The sequence below is a fragment of the Lolium rigidum genome, chromosome 3 (assembly GCF_022539505.1).
Source record: "Lolium rigidum isolate FL_2022 chromosome 3, APGP_CSIRO_Lrig_0.1, whole genome shotgun sequence".
Classification (NCBI taxonomy): Eukaryota; Viridiplantae; Streptophyta; class Magnoliopsida; order Poales; family Poaceae; genus Lolium; species Lolium rigidum.
Window position 1 is genome coordinate 293,103,670 of NC_061510.1, and position 19,848 is coordinate 293,123,517.

Genomic DNA, 19,848 nt, shown 5'->3' on the forward strand with positions numbered 1-19,848 from the left:
TTGAGCAACCAATGAAGCTAAAGGAACATTATTAGGATCAACATTAGATCTACCATTAACAAGCATAGACATAATCACATCAATCTTATCACTCAAGGAGGAGGTTTCTTCAACAGAATTTACCTTCTTACCTTGTGGAGTCCTTTCAGTGTGCCATTCAGAGTAGTTGATCATCATATCATCAAGAAGCTTTGTTGCGGCACCCAAAGTGATGGACATAAAAGTACCTCCAGCAGCTGAATCCAATAGGTTCCTCGAAGAAAAATTTAATCCCGCATAGAAGGTTTGGATGATCATCCAAGTAGTCGATCCATGGGTAGGGCAATTCTTCACCAAAGATTTCATTCTTTCCCATGCTTGGGCAACATGTTCATTATCCAATTGCTTAAAATTCATAATGCTACTTCTCAAAGATATAATTTTAGCAGGAGGATAATATCTACCAATGAAAGCATCTTTACATTTAGTCCATGAATCAATACTATTCTTAGGATAAGATAGCAACCAATCTTTAGCTCTTCCTCTTAAGTAGAAAGGAAACAATTTCAGTTTTATAATGTCTCCATCTACATCCTTATACTTTTGCATTTCACAAAGTTCAACAAAATTATTAAGATGGGCAGCAACATCATCAGAACTAACACCGGAAAATTGCTCTCTCATAACAAGATTTAGTAAAGCAGGTTTAATTTCATAAAATTCTGCTGTAGTAGCAGGTGGAGCAATAGGAGTGCATATAAAATCATTATTATTGGTGCTAGTGAAATCACACAACTTAGTGTTCTCGGGAGTATTCATTTTAACAGTAATAAAAATAAACTAAGCAAACTAAATTAAATAAAGTAAAACTAGTAACTAATTTTTTTGTGTGTTTTTGATATAAAGAAAGCAAACAAGACAGAAAATAAAATAAAGTAAAGCAAGACAATAAACAAAGTAAAGAGATTGGATGTGAGAGACTCCCCTTGCAGCGTGTCTTGATCTCCCCGACAACGGCGCCAGAAAACGAGTCTTGATGGCGCGTGATGCACACGTCCGTTGGGAACCCCAAGAGGAAGGTGTGATGCGCACAGCGAGTAAGTTTTCCCTCGAAAAGAAACCAAGGTTATCGAACCAGTAGGAGATGAAGGGGCCACGTGAAGGTTGTTGGTGAAGGAGTGTAGTGCGGCGCAACACCAGTGATTCCGGCGTCAACATGGAACCTGCACAACACAATCACAATACTTTGCCCCAACTTAACAGTGAGGTTGTCAATCTCACCGGCTTGCTGAAAACAAAGGATTAAACGTGTGGTGTGGAGAATGATGTTTGTTTGCGATGAACAACAGAGAACAGAGATTACGATAGATTGTATTTCAGATGTAAAAGAATGGACCGGGGTCCACAGTTCACTAGTGGTGTCTCTCCAATAAGATAAATAGCATGTTGGGTGAACAAATTACAGTTGGGCAATTGACAAATAGAGAGGGCATAACAATGCACATACATATCATGATGACTAATATGAGATTTACTTAGGGCATTACGACAAAGAACATAGACCGCTATCCAACATGCATCTATGCCTAAAAAGTCCACCTTCGGGTTAGCATCCGCACCCTTCCAGTATTAAGTTGCAAACAACAGACAATTGCATTAAGTACTGTGCGTAATGTAATCAACACAAATATCCTTATACAAAGCATTGATGTTTTATCCCTAGTGGCAACAGCACATCCATAACCTTAGAACTTTTTGTCACTGTCCCAGATTCAATGGAGGCATGAACCCACTATCGAGCATAAATACTCCCTCTTGGAGTTACAAGTATCAACTTGGCCAGAGCCTCTACTAGCAACGGAGAGCATGCAAGATCGTAAACAACACATATATGATAGATCAATAATCAACTTGACATAGTATTCCATATTCATCGGATCCCAACAAACACAACATGTAGCATTACAAATAGACGATCTTGATCATGTTAGGCAGCTCACAAGATCTAAACATGATAGCACAAGAGGAGAAGACAACCATCTAGCTACTGCTATGGACCCATAGTCCAAGGATGAACTACTCACGCATCAATCCGGAGGCGGGCATGATGATGTAGAGTCCTCCGGTGATGATTCCCCTCTCCGGCAGGGTGTCGGAGGCGATCTCCTGAATCCCCCGAGATGGGATTGGCGGCGGCAGCGTCTCAGTAACTTTTCTCATATCGTGGCTCTCGGTACTAGGGTTTTCGCGACGGAGAGAATAAATAGGCGAAGGGGCGGAGTCGGAGGGCGCCCGAGGGGCCCACCCCATAGGCCGGCGCGCCCCCCATCTTGGCCGCGCCGCCAGGTGGTGTGGGGCCCCCCTTGGCCCCTCTCCGTCTCTCCTTTGGTGTTCTGGAAGGCTCCGTGGAAAATAAGACCGTGGGCTTTTGTTTCGTCCAATTCCGAGAATATTTCCTGTGTAAGATTTCTGAAACCAAAAACAGCAGAAAACAGGAACTGGCGCTTCAGCATCTTGTTAATAGGTTAGTGCCGGAAAATGCATCAAAATGATGTAAAGTGTATATAAAACATGTAAGTATTGTCATAAAACTAGCATGGAACATAAGAAATTATAGATACGTTTGAGACGTATCAACGACTTTGAGGGGAGGATGTGCAGGAGCATATGGTGGTGGAGGCATCCAACGTGTCGGCGCAACATGAAGAAGTTTTGGTGCATTGTGTGCTGGAGGATTCCTTCAGTCTCTCTGCGAGGATTGGGAACGTCCATAGCTACGCACCAAGAAGAAAAGTAAGAAGGTTGGTCGAGCACCAAGGCGCAAGGCCGCCTAGGAAGCCCATGAAATATGCAGGTCTCCGTGCTTAGGTAGCCCTTCTAGTGACAATGTTGAGGCATCGGGCTCCATAGAGGAGTAGCCTCCGATGATGCATAGGAACCATGCTCCATAGAGGATGTAGCCGCCGACGATACGTAGGAACCATGGCCCGGAAATGGAGTCACCAGCGACGATGAGTTCATCGTCATATCCTTTGACGATAAGGAGGACGCTTAGTTATTAGTTGTTTCATTAATTTGGCTCTGTGTGCGTGTGAGCGTGCATGCGTGTGTGTATCTGTATAATGTGAAGCACTTAGCAGTCTTTTCTAAAATGAAGGACTACCATATTTTGATTGGAGCCCTTCCGACCTACTACCAAATATTATTAGCATATCATGATGTTTCATATAAACGGAAATAAATTTGGGATTTCTATTTTCGTGCCCTCGGGTCCTTAGATGTGCTCAGTTTTTCCCAGCCGCTTACTTTTTCCTCAGTTTGCCCAAGCCCTTGTCTGAAACCCTCACAAGTGTTGGAACGGCCGGTTGCCCGACGGGTCAACAACTTTGACCGTTATCTGCTGACTAGTGGGGCCACGTAGAGCCCGCCAAGACACGTCAGACCATCCATCTTTGTTTGATCGTAAGCATCGCCGTATCCCTGACCAAAACGCGGAGTGGGGCTTCGGTATATCAATGACAAGTGGGGCCATGACGCTGATACAAGGGGCAATACACGGGTAGGATTAGATTTTTTAAATGGAGCTCTACATCGATGACACGAAGGAGGTGGCCTGCGGGGTGCCGAGATGAGATCGACGTCCACAAAAAACTGCATGAGGCGAGACCAGACGCATTAGATAGATATGAACTAGACGCGTTTAACCATGCAAAGAAGAGAAGAAATGGTTGAGGACATCGACGACTACCTCAACACTTTGACTGACGGTGCTGGACACGAACGCGAGCAATGTAGAGAAAACTAGTGCCTCTCCTTTCTGGCGTGTATAGATGGGTGCTAGGGGAGTGTGGTGGCGAAGGGAAAGACCTCGCGGTGGTCTATGGCGTCCAACATAGCGGGGCGGCGTGGCCGTGCCCACAGCGGCGTGCATGTTTGGCATTGGCATCAGCATGTACGTTCGGCATTGGCCTCTGCGGCATCTCTGATGTGTCAGTGATCGAATGAGGGGACGGGATTGAGGGTGCATCCCGACGGTGACCTAGCAGTGGCGGCGAGCATAGCCGTTCTGACCATGCAGATATCGGATCGGCATCGTTTGGAGGCTATGGTGCTCGAATCAAGGTGGGATTTTTTTCTTGTACGCCAAAATGAATTTGTAACAAGTTTCATGTTGAAGTTTAGGTAAAATACGAAAATTTGTAACTAATAATTTTACTAGCACCATGGTGAGGTTCTTTTTGATAGAGCTATATGGTTCGGCAAAAGTTTTTGACACTTTTTAGATATTCCTTGTTGTTACAGGTATGGCATCATGTATGCCAAACTTGGGGGTCATTTGGAGATGTTCGAAAAAATCACTTTGCTTAAGCGCATGCCGTTTGGTCTCACTGAAACCAGCTTTTGTAACAAGTTAAGTTTTTTCGACCTTCTCTAAATGACCTCAAAAATCATACAGATGATCTTCTATACAGACCGAAATCCCACAAATATGTATGTCTCATGTTTATACCAAAATTATACCACTTTTGGGACGTTTCAAATAACCAAAACTATATCCCAAACTATATTCCCTAAAACAAAAGGAATGCTATAGAAAGTTGATAATTGTTAGAGGGGTGATAAATAATCCATTCACCGAAATCCCCCAAATATGCCAAATATGTATGTCTCATGTTTCTACCAAAATTATACCACTTTTGGGCCGTTTCAAATTACCAAAACTATATTCCCTAAAAGAAAAGGAATGCTAAAGAGAGTTGATAATTGTTAGAGGGGTGATAAATAATCCATTCACCGAAATCCTTCAAATATGTATGCCTCATGTTTATACCAAAATTATACCACTTTTGGGCCATTTCAAATTACCAAAACTATATCCCAAACTATATTCCCTAAAAGAAAAGAAATGCTATAATCCATTCACCGAAATCCCTCAAATATGTATGGCTCATGTTTATACCAAAATTATACCACTTTTGGCCCGTTTCAAATTACCAAAACTATATCCCAAACTATATTCCCTAAAAGAAAAGGAATGCTAAAGAGAGTTGATAATTGTTAGAGGGGTGACAAATAATGCATTCGCCGAAATCCGGAAATATGTATGTCTCTTGTTTACACCAAAATTATACCACTTTTATAGTTTAACATTTTTAGATCGTGGAAAATAATGCATAAATAGAGGGAATATAGTTACGTGGCAAATTCGTTATTGCACATAAATAGAGGGGTGGCACTGTCCACCGACAGAGAGAGAGAGGGGTGGCCACGAAGAGACGGCCGGAGAGGGGTATACTGCCCGTTAGATCAGTGGATCAACGGTTAGTGGATTCGATCCGTGACAACGGCTCAACCAATCAGGATAAGTTTGGGCTTCTGTAAGCATTTGTGACGGCACTTGAGGGCAAAACTGAGTAGTACTAAGAAACCAAGGGCATGTAAATAGAAAATAGACTAAGAGATTCAAACAAAAAAATTACAAAAATGAAAAATGCGTGTTTTGTATAATATAATTCATATTGGGCTACATCAAATTATTTGCAATTCAAATATACATGAGTGTGACAATTATGGCCTCATTTAGACAAACTATGTTTGGGGGAAGATGTTTTGCAAAGGGGTTTGAGTGGAAAACCATGCATCTTCATAGCTACTAGTGATTATGAGAAGTGGCAATTTGTGGTAAAACTTGATTTATCTATGTTTCTTAAGGTTTCCTAGGTGGCAGGTTGCGTAGGATGACTCCATGAGTAGGTGACACTATGTTTTTATTTATTTTTTGGATTTTTTGTGCATGAAATGACTCAATTAGCTATGTTAATCTCATCTGTTGACTCTCTGTTGACCAGCTACTTGAGGGTAAAACTAAGTATATTGCACTTGCCAGTCTAAGTACTCGAGGGGAAAACTGAGTACAGATAAAATTTCTGTATAAGGCCCGAGGTTATAACTGAGTACACCAAACGTCCCAGGGTTAGCCTCGTGTCGCGGTGCACGCTGCAGCCGTGCATAGCGGACGCGTGTTGCGGTACACGGCACCTTCGTCTTTATAGAGCCCATCTTACTCTCCCTCGATGCTCGCCCACTCTCTCATTCGGACTGCAACCGCCTCTCCTGTCCCATCCTATTCTCCACAACCGAAGAAAAAATCCCGAAGAAAACTGTCGGCGATGGAGAAGAATGAGATGCCCATTGTCGGCTCTTCCGACGTAGCCACCGGCGCATCGGCCGCCTCCCCCGTCTAGGCCCCCGTCGCTGCTTCCAGCGTAGTCGTCGGTGCATCGGCCGCCGCCCCGTTTAGGCCCCTGTCGCTACTTCCAACGTAGCCGCCGGCGCATCGGCCGCCGCTAATACGTCCCAAACGTATCTATAATTTTTGATGCTCCATGCTTGTTTTGTTACAATTCTTATATGTTTTATGTGCACTTTTCCACACTTTCTAGCATTTTCTGAGACTAACCTATTAACGCAGTGCCGCAGTGCTAGTTCCTGTTTTTTGTTGTTTTGTATTTCAGAAAAGTTGTACATGAAAGTTTCTCGGAATTGGACGAAACAAAAGCCCAGAGTCTTACTTTTACGGGACGAAGACGGAGCCAGAAGGACACGCGCAGGAGAGCTGCCACGTGGCAGTACATAGGGCAGGCGCGGCCCTACCTTTGGTGGCGCCTGGCCCATGTATTGGCGCCTCGTCGCCTCGTTTGCTCCGCCCTTCCACCTATTTATTCCTCGTATCGGGAAAACCCTAGGGACCTGAGCCTCCATCCACGAAAAGTTCCGACGCCGCCATCAACCGAAACCCTAGTTCGGGAGGGTTCTGCAGTCCATCCGGCACCCTGCCGGAGAGGGAAATCACCGTCGAAGGCCTCTAAATCGCCATGCTTCATCCGAGGTGATGCGTGAGTAGTTCTCCACGGGACCATGGGTCCATAGCAGTAGCTAGATGGATATCCTCTCCTTGTTGTGCTTCATGTATAGATCTTGTGAGCTGCCTAACATGATCAAGATCATCTATTTGTAATTGCTACATGTTGGTTTGATGTGGATCCGATTTATAGAGAGATTGCTTTGGTAGAGATTATGTATTATGTTATTATGATCTTGCATGCTCTCTGTTTCTAGTAAATGCTCTGGCCAAGTAGATGCTAGTGACTCCAAGAGGGAGTATTTATGCTCGATAGTGCCTTCATACCTCTATTTAACCATGGGAAGTGACCTTGTTCTCTACGGTTGTAGATGTGTTGTTGCTACTAGGGAGAAAACAGCAGTGTTCTATTTAAGGGTAGTTTCATCATTTACTTTACACACATTGCTTAAAGCGATAGTCCGTTGCTTGCAACTTAATACTGGAGGGCGTCGCGGATGCAATCCTGAAGGTGGATTATTAGTCATAGATGCAGTTGGTTTACGGTCTATGTATATGGTTGTAATGCCCGCATATTTTCATAGCATGTATTCTGCACCAACCATTAGCGTAGAATCTCTTTTTGTCAATTGCCCATCTGTAATTTGTTTACCAAACATATTTATTTATTGGGGAGGTGCCTCTAGTGAACTATGGACCCCGGTCCTTCTTCTTTTAATTGCAATCTTCTACAACATTTTTCTGTTCTGTTATGTGCAAACAATTCTTCTTCCACACGGTTTGATTAATCCTTTGTTTTCAGCAAAACTAGTGAGCTTGACAACCTCGCTGAAAGTTGGGAACAAAGTACTTGGTTTTTTGTGTGCAGGTCTCCATGTTGCTGCTGACACCGGCAGTGCGCCCTGCCACGAGTTGGTTCGCAACACCTCGGGAGAGAACGTTTTTCTCCTACTGGTCGATAAACCTTGGTTTCTTACTGAGGGAAAACTTCCTGATGTGCTCATCATACCTTCCTCTTGGGGTTCCACTCAACGTTGCGCATAAATTCTCCTTCATCAACTCCGCGCTCACCAAAAACTTTTTCTGGCGCCGTTGCCGGGGAGAAAGGCATCTCTTCTACGAGGGGAGTCTCTCACTCTCAACTCTTTTACTTTGTTATTGTTTTGCTTGCATATTTTATTTTTATCTTGTTTGCATTTTATATCAAAAATCCAAAAAAAATAGTGTAGTTGTTATTTTTATTGCATTTAGTTTACCATGATTATTCCCGGTTTGAGTTTAGGAACCTATCTATAGGTGATGGATCTATAGTAGGGATAAATAATATTGGAGAGTTAATCATACTAGTAAGTATGAGAAAAATCCCATAAAAATCTTTAAATGAACTTGCTCCCGATTATGAAACCGCTATGGCTTGCCTAGTTAAAATGCTATAGAGTAAATCTATTAGCCTTCACCCATCCTTGCAATACATGTTTCTTAAACTGCAAGAAATTGAGGATGGTGAGAAAAAAGAAATTATTCTTGAAACCTTGCTTAGAAAATTTAGGTATGAAGCTATAGAAGCAAGGAAAATATTTGATCATTATGGTATGCTAGGATCAAGCATAGATATTCTGAAATTATTTGGTAAGATTAGTAAAGTTAAACTGGAGGAAATCAATATATCAATACCTCTTAAAACTTCAGCAGTGCATGAAGCTTACGATAGGAATTTTTATTGGATTGTTCCTGAGAATTTATTTGATGAAGAAAGTAAACCTAAAAGTGCTGAGAGAGGAACTTCAAAAACCACTATAGATAGCATAGAATGCCTGGTTGAAACTACTTTCATTCCCAATCTTAATGATTTCTCTCTTGACAATACTTGATTTGCACCATTTCTACGCCTAGCTCAAAGACGTTAAAGAAAAGCGTTTATGGGAGACAACCCATGTTTTATTTCTATTATTTTTGCTTTGTTAAGTCTTGGAAGTTATTGCTACTGTAATAACCTCTCTTTATCGTTTTTATTTCGTTTTTATGCCAAGGGTAGCCTCTAATAGAAAGAAAACAGTGTGTGGGGTATTTGCAATTCTGAAACAGATTCTGTGCTGGTCACGAAAAAAATTCTTAAAAGTCGCCAGAACGTTATTTTAAGCTGAAAATTTTTGTGATTATGCCCCAGTATGTTAGATAACTTTCGTTAGTTTAGCATTTTTCGATTTGAGCAACAGAACTATTTCTTTAATTTCAATCTCTTCATGCTGGTCTGTTTTGACAGCTGCCATGTTTTGCATTTGCGTCTTATGCTTCGTCTTTTTTAGTTCATTTGTGAAAAAGATCTTTCGAAAGAAGTAGCTACAGTAGCATATGTTAAAATGAGTGTTTGATATGTGCTATTACTGAAGCTTTGCTGGTTTGATATATTTTTATTTGCACTAATGTTGCTAATCAATTGTGCTGAGATTTGTGTGAAGGAAGTTTTCAAGTGTAGGGAGAGAAGAATTAATAAGAGGAAGAATGGACAAGAGCTCAAGCTTGGGGATGTCCCCTGGACCCCCCAAGAAATATCCCCTCTTCATCAACAAAAAGCACCAGGTCATTTTTCAACACACTATATTTTTATTCCTTCATGTGATATGTGTTATCCTTGGAGCATCTTTACTTTTTGTTGTGTGTTTACTTTCAATAAAGTTGGATCCCATCATTCATGTTTACTTCGGAGTGAGACACGCTCCACCGCTTTGCATATTTACTTTGAAGTGACACACGCTCCGCTGTTTTGCATGTTTATTTTGGAGTGAGACACGCTCCACTGTTATGCATTTTGCGTTGGAGAGAAACACGCTTCTCTTTTATATTTATTTGAGTTTCAATAGCTCTCTGGAAATTTACTTGTTTTTCATATATGAGATTTTTTTGGTTTCATTTGGTTGGCGTTGGAAGCATGAAAAAAGTTTTATGTGTATGTGATGCAAATGGAAGCATTTTTAGATTGTGGCATAGTTATTTTTGCATATCTTTCTAGATGTTATTCTCATGATGAGCTTGTTAATTATGTTTTCATTATGATTAGTCTCGAATACTGAGTGTGTTTAGTGTGCCATTGAAGGTTTCATGCATTGTTTTTAGCATACAATAGAAAAGCATAATATTGTGGTATATATTCTCCTGCGAATGTTTTTTATTTGGGTCGACTTGGCACATGTTTTGCAACAAGTTATGACGACATTCCAGTCAATTCTTGCCTCTATGATCATTTAGTTTGCAACGTGTGTATCACTTTATGGCTTGATTAATATATTTTGTCGTTGTGCATGATTATGGCCATTATGCTCTCTTAGTTGGTCGCATCCGGTCTTTTTCTAGCCTCCATTTGTGTGAGTATTTTATTCATGCATCCAACCACCAAAAACCAAATATGTCAAAATGTCCACCATATCTACCTATATGTGGTATTTCATTGCCATTCCATAGTAGTTTGTTCATGTGCTACCTTTAAATTTCAAAGTATTATATTTTTGTTGCTCATGGGAAAGTAGTCAAAAATGACTATTGTGCCTAGCGTGTGTTCCTTGTGTAACCGTAGCTCTTTTAAGTTGCTTGTTGTGTGATAACCATTAAAATACTGGGGACACCTCAGCGTGCTTTGCCGCTGAATATCATGTGTGTTGCTATGCATGTTCATCTTGTCTGAAATGAAGGAGATTATCCATGCAAAATAGTTTGAGTGTACATTTTTGTTAGAGAAGAACATTTTTTTTGAAGGGGAGGCAAAAAGCCCCACAAAAATTTATTACCAACTTTATCACATATGTACAAACATGAACAAAGAAAAGAAAAGGAGAAAGAAAACCCTACCTATACAAACTAACACAAGACCTTATACATTACTGCAAGCTGCCTATCCAGGCCAAAAGGGTTTTGAGATGCTTTTTCTTTATCCTATGCTCAAGCAAGGATACATCATGCAAGAAATTTCTCCTCCAGCCTAAAAAACTAGGTCTCTCCCCCTGGAAAATTAGTCCATTTCTTTGCTTTCAAATGTTCCAGCAGGCCAGAATAACTATCTCCATGAAGAAAGGTTTACCAAAACTTCGTTTAGCCTCTGAAAAAATCCTTTGCAACTCCTGACCACTAGCCCAATTTATTTGCAAATAGTTCCAGACCCTTTGACTGAAGTTACATTCAAAAAATAAGTGAATTTTGTCCTCATAGTGCCTCCCTGGACACAACACACAATGTGTATCCTCTGTAACTTTCCAATTTCTTCGTTTCAACATATCTCTTGTGTTTATTCTATCATTGAGAAGCAACCATGCAAAAAAAATTATGCTTCATTATACAGGAGGATTTCCAAATCCACTGAAAAACTGGCATTACAGTTATGTCTGAAAACAAATGCTAATAATATCTAGCAGCAGCGAAAGACGTTCCCCATTTATATTGCCAAACATCCTCAGCCACAGACAAAGGGGACACTCTCATTATCTCAGCCACCTTTTGAAACTCCTCATATGCATGGACAGATAAAGGCAGATGGAACAACTCTGCAAAGGTTAGGCAATCATATACTTGCTTGGCTATTAAATTTGGATCTTTTGCATAGGAGTGTAATCTTGAAAACCTTTGCTCTAGAGGTTGCACTGACCCATCAAACAACCAAGAATCCCTCCAAAAAAGAAAGGTAGTACCCTTACCAGGCAGAATATTGGAGATATCTCTGTATTTGTCCAACAACTTGCAAACATCCCGCCACCAAAAAGAACCACAAAGCTTCTCAGATTGGGGCACAGAGTCTTCATAGTAAGCATGCCAAATCAAACTTACCCATGGCACATCAGCATGATTATAGAATTTATCAAGATGTTTCATCAGAAGAGCTTCATTATGCTTATGAAAATTAACTATACCCACTCCTCCTTTATGCTTTGGCTTACACAACATATCCCAAGCAGCAAGAGATTGTTTAGGAGTATCAATATTATCTCTCCATAAACATTGTCTCAAGATTCTATCCAGTTGCTTAATTATACCAGGTGGTAGCTCCAAAGAACATAAAAAAAGGTAGACATGGATGACAAAGCTGAATCCACCAGTTGCAACCTTGCTCCTTCAGATAAAAAACTAGATGTAGAAGTCAATCTTCTCTCCAATCTAGTAACTATAGGAGCCAGATCATTTATCTTTGGCTTCGTTGTCCCCATAGGCAAACCTAAATATGTAAAAGGCAGAGATACTATCTGACAACCAAAAGCCTCAGATAGCTCTTTCAAAACATCCATTGGAACATTGATAGGCACCATACTGGACTTGTGATAGTTAATCTTCAAACCAATAGATAAGGTAAATCTATGGAGCACCTCTTTCAAAGCCAAAATCTGTGACAAATCAGCGGGCAAGATTAACAAAGTGTGATCAGCATACTGAACAATTGGGAAATCTGGATCATTATTCTGTATTTGTATTGAAATTCTCCCCTCCTGCAGCATATCATTAACCACTGTTTGCCGTAAATCAGACCCCAAGACATACAAGATGGGTGATAGTGGATCTCCTTGTCTCACACCTCTCTTACAAACAAACTGCTTCCCAGGCACTCCATTCAACAAATAGATGAAGAACCAGAAGTAAGAATACTCTTCACCCAGCCAATAGTTTTATCATCAAAACCCTTATGCTTCATGAGTTGCAAAATCACCTCATGCTCAATTGTATCAAAAGCTTTTGCAAAATCAAGCTTAAGGACAATTATAGGCTTCTTAGAGACATGGCATTGATAAAGATATTCAAAAGCCCATGCCACACAATCATGGATTGTTCTTGAATTGATAAAGCCATACTGATTTTTATGAATACACTTCATAATTTTCTGTTGAAACCTATTGGCCACCAATTTTGTCAAAAACTTAATACAAACATTGGTTAAGGATATGGGCCTAAAATCACTAACTTTTGCTGGTGATTGTACTTTTGGAACCAAAGTGATATAAGACCCATTTATATTCTACAAATTTAGAGTACCCTCATGAAACTCTGTAACTAGATCAAAAAACTGCTGCTTGATTATTGGCCAACATTTTTTCAAAAAGTGCCCAGTAAAGCCATCTGGCCCAGGTGCCTTATCAGGAGGCATCTGTTTGATTACTAACTCCATTTCCTCTTCCAAAAAAGGCATAGAAATTTCCTCTAAACCTTGGACTTTTGTCAGCAAACTGGCAAGGTCAAATTGCATGCTAATTCCTTCAGTCATTCCCATCCTTTCCTTATAACTTGACCACAACAAACCAGCCATCTCTTCATGATCAGATACTTGTCTACCATCTGCAGCAGTAAGCATAGAAATTGCATTCCTTATGTGTCTCTGTGTGGCCATGGCATGAAAGAACTTAGTGTTATCTTCTCCAACCTTGACCCATCTGATTGTGCATCTCTTCCTCCAATAATTACACTCAACCAGAAGTAGATTGTCCAAATGAAGTTTCATAATCTGCCTAAAATTATATTCAGACAGAAAGAAAGGTCTCTGCTCCTCCAAGGTATCCAAAAGCAAAATGAATTTATTACAGTTCTGTATGTTGGTTTTTAGCTTCGACAAGCTTGTGTGCCATTTCTTGAGGGCATATCTCAAAGATTTGAATTTGTCAGCCAACACAGCAGAGCTGTAAGCTTTATTTGACCTGCTATTCCAAACATCCTTTACACAGTCCAAAAAACATGGCTGTTCAGTCCAAAAATTCTCGAATCAAAAAATATTTGCTTTTGGGATAACTGTGTCTATGTTCACCACACATGGGATATGGTCTGAATAAGTATTTGCTAGTGGCAACACCACAATATTAGGATATATAGATATCCATTAAGCACTGGTAAAGAACCAATCAAGCTGCTCCAACAGAGGTTGGTTTTGCATATTAGACCATGTGTATTTTCTCCCCTTAAGTGGCAGTTCAAGTAAACCCAACTGGCCAATAATTTCATTGAACAAGAACATATCATTAACATCGCCCTGGCTTATTTCTATTTTCACTTGATCTAATGAAATTAAAATCCCCCAGAAGCAGCCAATTACTTCCAGTTGGAATGTGCAGGTTAAATAACCAGTTCACAAAATTATCTCTTAGTTCACCCTGACAAGGTCCATATACTGAGACCAAATTCCAAGATTCACCACTGTGTACAAAAGTAAAATTAACAATTACCCCATATCTTTGTAGCTCAATTAAATTTCCATCAAACACTGCAGAATTCCTTAACACCAAGATACCTCCAGAAGCACCAACAGAGGGAGAGTACACAAAACTATCAAACCTTTTTGGGCAGCAACTTCTTATTAGTTTATGATCAATCATTTCACATTTAGTTTCTTGAATGCAAATAATAGAGCATTGACTCTCTTCAATTTTTGACCTTAGAGCCCTTTGATGCTTATCAGAGTTCAAACCTCTAACATTCCAGCACAAAATTCTCCATTTTCTAGTGGGTTGTGAACACATTGATAACTGTTTGAAAGAGGAGAACAAACATACAGGCTACAAGCCTCATGTAAAAAACAGTACACTTATAGGCACTTAAGAAGTTCACAGAGATATTTGGTCCAGTACACTTATAGGCACTTAAGGAGTTCACATAGATAATTGGTCCAGTACATAAAATGCCATGATGCACAAAACTTGCCAAAAGGAAAACTAACTTCCAGAGAACATAAAGTTGTTGACAAAAAATCTCAGCAACCAAACTAAAGCTGTGCTCATGATAGATAAAACAAAAGCTGAAGCAGTATGAATAGGGTGCCCCTCCCTTTGCTTCTTAGACTGTCTATTTATCATTGGGAAGATTCTTCTTCTTCTTTCCCTTGGGAGTTGCCTTAAGCTTCTCCTCTGTCAGCAAAGTTGGTTCAATCCCCAAAGCAATCCCTACATTCTGCATGACATGCAATGGAGTTTCAGGTGGGATATCAACAGAACTCTCCTCTGCATTGACATTCACATAGACCTGCTCCTGTATTCCCTCCTCTTTTCCCACTTCTTTTTTCTGTAACTTTGATTTCTTCCTTGGCGTTGACACAATATCACTCATGGATATTGGCTTATGGCCATCTCGTTTGGTGCAGCTGCGTGTGCTCCTTCGATAAGCAGAATCAACTATAGCAGTGGCATGAGCAGCCTTTGTCATCCTAGCCTTTCTCTTCTTTCCCACTACTGGGGCTAAAGGAACTGAGAAAATTGGATCAGCCAACTCCACAGCCTCCACATTATTCTCATCACATCCCAAAGAAAGAACTTTGCTTCTCTTCTTAAGCTTTGGGACAACAATAGTCCCCTGCACTGAAGGCATCAAAAAAATTTGCATAGCAGACACATTTGGCCACAGACAATCTCATAGCAGGCTTGCTTGAATTGTCCACATCATTGGAGTTTTATGGAACAAGGAAGTAAACATGGATGGCAAGAAAACATCAAGCAGTTGTTGGCAATGCATGGAAGGAGGAATGACAGGCCTAAAGACAGTTCTGACCATTCCAATATGAATAACATTATTATGAGCTAGTTGATCTATTTCCATCCCATGATCAGCCAAAGGTGAAGCCAACCCAGAAGGATTGACAACAATAGAATCATCAAATTGTACCTCTTCTGCTTGTTGATCCTGCATGGCATTGTCCTGGACCTCCTCTTGCACTTCATCTTGATTCCCTTGCAGCTCATGACCATGAAAAGGTGCATTATTCCAACCCAGCTCTGGGTATTGTGGCAGAACAAAGAAATTATCCTGGGGCATCAAGTTTCCAGACAGAGGATGGGGATTTCCATCCAAAGGCATTTGATCCTCATCAGCAGGTAACTGTTCAGCAAAGTTTGCACCAAGAATGTATACAGGAGCAGTCCAAGTTTCCTTGATTCCTCCAATAGCAGAGTAATTACCAAACACAATATCTCTTGGGACTAGAGCAGGGGAATCAAAAGTAGCATGCATAAGAGTCCTTTCCTTGATAATATCATCCTGATGCCAGCTATGCAATTTACCAAAAGCAGCCACAACATTGGCAATGTCATAATCATTGCGAAAATCCAAGGGCACTACCAGGACCATAAGCCACCCAGATCTAACTCCTTGTACATCCCTATGATTGTGGCGATCATTATGCGGCACAAAGCGAACAAAAACATCAGGACCTATCTCGAATGGTGCTTGCTGAAGCAGAGCATTAACAGCCACGGCACTACGCAGTTCATACAGACCAATGCCAAACAAATAAGGTTGAAAAGTCTCTACCGCCCGCTGTTGATGCTGTTGAATAAAATCGCGGACATGATCTCTCCAAGCACCCTCTTCTGCCGCCGGGGGGGGCAGGCTCAAGCACCACAACCAGATAATGACCATGGCGGACAGGAGGGATTACCGAAGGATTGTAGAAAGTTCTCGGCAGTCGCGTGGGCCCGCCATCGATGATGTGATGCCCCAAGGGCAGCCAACGCGCTGGTTCCACCTCGAAGTTAGCCATTGTGGGCGGCGATGAAGTCGGCGATGAGCAGGGCGGCGGTGTCGAAAGTCTCAGTGGATTTTGCAAGGAAGGAGATGATGGTGCGTGCAATGGTTGGGCTTCTCGAGACGATGTAATCGGGCACTGCGCCTGCTCTATTTTGGATAAAACAACCGACTTGCCAGGAGGTACTCGAGTACAACTTTGTTGGGAACTTGAGCCATTATGGCCCACAGCACTTACCAATTTTGGTACCCATTTTCTCCCCTTCTTAGCCAACCAGATAAGACAGCTCTTTTCTTTATGCCCATAGTTGAAACAAGTCCTACACATAATGTCTCTTGTGCAGCCCACCACCGTATGGCCCATGGACAAACATCTGCCACACTCCCAGAACCGATAAGCAATGTCATCAATCACTTCTTCAAGCCCATCAAGATCACGTGCAATATTGACATCAGTTTGACCAAGGCTTGCTGAAGGAACAGTACTTTGGTAAGAATCAGCCACTTGACTTAAAAGAGGTTCACTAACTGCAGCTTGTTGCTGAACATGTTGCTGAACTGACCGAGCAAGAGAGGTTGTGCTGAGCCAAAATGAATATTGAAGTCCTGACCCACTTTAATAATATTATCAGCAATAACAATTCTATCACTTAACAGCTGCGGAACAGAACCTGCACTTTGAGATGTAGCAGTATAGCCGGTACAAGCAGGGTAAACCATCTCTGCAGCAAAAGACAACTGTTTTTTAACAGAAGCATTCTTCCTTACAGACAAAGCAGATTTTTGGGGTGTAGTACGTAGAGCAGCCATGGCCTTATCCGTTATGTTCTTATTAGGGCTAACTAAGACCCATTCCTTATCACATTCAACCTGCCACTTGGTGAACTCCTTATACCAAGAAGGACCCCCATTGCTCCATAGATGAAAAAAACACTTAAAAGAGGAGCAAGAAAAAGACCTCAGTGCATGAACCATGAAACCCACTGCCTTAGAAGCGACAGAAAAACAAAATACCCTATCATTTAAATACTTTACCGCCAAATCATCAGAAATTCCACCAATGAAATACTCTAAAGCAATCCCTACCACGTCCTCAGTCAACTTGAAATTTGCTCTGCCAAAAGAAACCACTAGAAGAAAATGATTTGACTTTCCCAGTGGATGAGCTGTAGAGGCCAACCTTTTCTTTATATCAGCTATAAATTTGTGCTATAAGAGCAATCAAGTTTCTTTGAAATATCAGCAAGACCTGCAGAGAAAGACAAGATTTCCTCCTTGCTACTGCTCTCAGTATCTAACACAGACGTAGGAGTACTACATGTGGCCATAGGAACCTCAGCAGAACACTCCATCAAAACTGACCAGGGCTTGCCCATTTTGATCTCATGATTAGGAAAAGAAATCTTTGCACCCAGACCAAAGCTATCAGCCGATCGGAGGCCACGCCTACCCACCATTGCCCCCTTAGCATCCTTCAGCAGTAGCCAATGATGCTTGACAAAAAGGAAAAGAGCGCCATCATATGATTTCATGCGGCCACACAACAGATCCCGATGAGTTGAGTATGTAACATGCCAACCCTCATCCTTAGGGTTTAGATCAGATCCAGATATCTGCATGAGTTCTTTAACCGTAGCAGCACGACCAACGTGTGGGGAGTGCACACATTGGATCACCTTAACACTATACGCTTAAAATTCCAGTACATATCCCACATCGACCACATCACCCTTACGTAAAAATTTGCCAACAATGGGAGTACCTTTCGTGGTCATAAGACCAAGCCAATCCATGGTGGTCCAGAGATGCAACTCCCACATCATGAGATCCTTTATGCCAGACGCCAGATCTTGCGCCTTCACATAGGAAACGCTCCATTTCCATGCAGGAGCCGCCATATAGATGGCCGAGAGAAAGGAGAGGGAGAGAGAGAATTACCTAAGGAGGGTGCCAGAGAGAGATGCACCCCTGAACGCCGGCAGGATGCGATCACTGACGGCAAGAATCATCGGCGGCTAGGGTTTAGTCGCCAGAGCTCCTCTAGGGTTTTGGTCGCCATCATACCCTTCACTATGTGTACTTGATCTAGGCTAACCCCCTTAAGATTGTTTAGCCTAAAATCTCCAACATTCAATTGGGATTTGAATCGAATCCTTTTTTCCTTCAGGAGTAGTGAGTGTGATTAGCTCGCCCCAACCTTGTGAAGGAACCGCCGCCTCGACCTGTTAGAGAAGAACATTGGGCCGCTAACCAAAGCCATGTATCATGGTGGAAGTTTCAGTTCGACAAATCCTCAATCTCTTATGAGAAAGCTTCTAGCAATAAAAAATAGGAGGAGTCCATTTATCTGTTGCTCGTGTCGTCCCGGTATGGATGTCCCAAGTTGAAGATGCTTTAAAGATGAGAAATCAAAAGCAATGTATCTCCTAGGAGCTTTGTACAGCAGGCACGGGGGTACCCCTTTGTGATACTCGGTTAAAACAACTTGTATGTGATGAGAGCTAATGGTGATCCGAGGTGAGTAGGACGAGGTGTGAGCACTAGTAGCAATTATGCATGAGGATTGCGATTTAGAAGTAGCACTTTTGCACAACTCATATGCTTTGTACTTACCGTTGACATGAACAACCACCTCTCAAAAGTGCATTTTATACTCTTGTTGTTTCAATAAAAAGCTCTAGCACATGAGTGATCTTACTTACCTCTCAAAGAGAGACCTTCTTTTACTTTTATGTTGAGTCTCCACCTTCTAGTTTATGCACCACTTATGAGAGCATAGTTGTCATTCTTAGTTTTATGTGCATGGTCCCAAGATTTTATTGATTGATCATAATTATGGTATTGTTGTTCAAACTTTTTGTTTCTAGTTATCTTTATAATCTTTTAAAGGTGTCCAAGCATGTATGTTTTGCTTCCATTTATGGGACAAGTTGAGTACCACTTTATTATGTATCTATGTTATGCTCTTGACAATCACTTTGCTTTCCATGCACGTTATACATTTTCTTTTGTTTGATTACTATTCATGTTTTAGCATGGTTATTAAGTTTCATTGTTTGATTATATCTATCATGCTTATGTTAGGATTCTATGATTCTAGCTATGTTTGCTTTTACACTTAGATTGATCAAAGTAGTGTGACAACATGTCACCTCAAAAATTATTTGTTTGTTATCACTTACCTACTCGAGGACGAGCAGGAGTTAAGCTTGGGGATGTTTATACGTCCCAAACGTATATATAATTTTTGATGCTCCATGCTTGTTTTGTTACAATTCTTATATGTTATGTTCACTTTTCCACACTTTTTAGCATTTTCTGGGACTAACCTATTAACGCAGTGCCATAGTGCCAGTTCCTATTTTCTGCTGTTTTTGTGTTTCAGAAAAGTTGTACATGAAAGTTTCTCGGAATTGGACGAAACAAAAGCTCGGAGTCTTATTTTTCCGGGACGAAGACGGAGCCAGAAGGACACGCGCGGGAGAGCTGTCACGTGGCAGTACATAGGGCAGGCGCGGCCCCACCCTTGGTCGTGC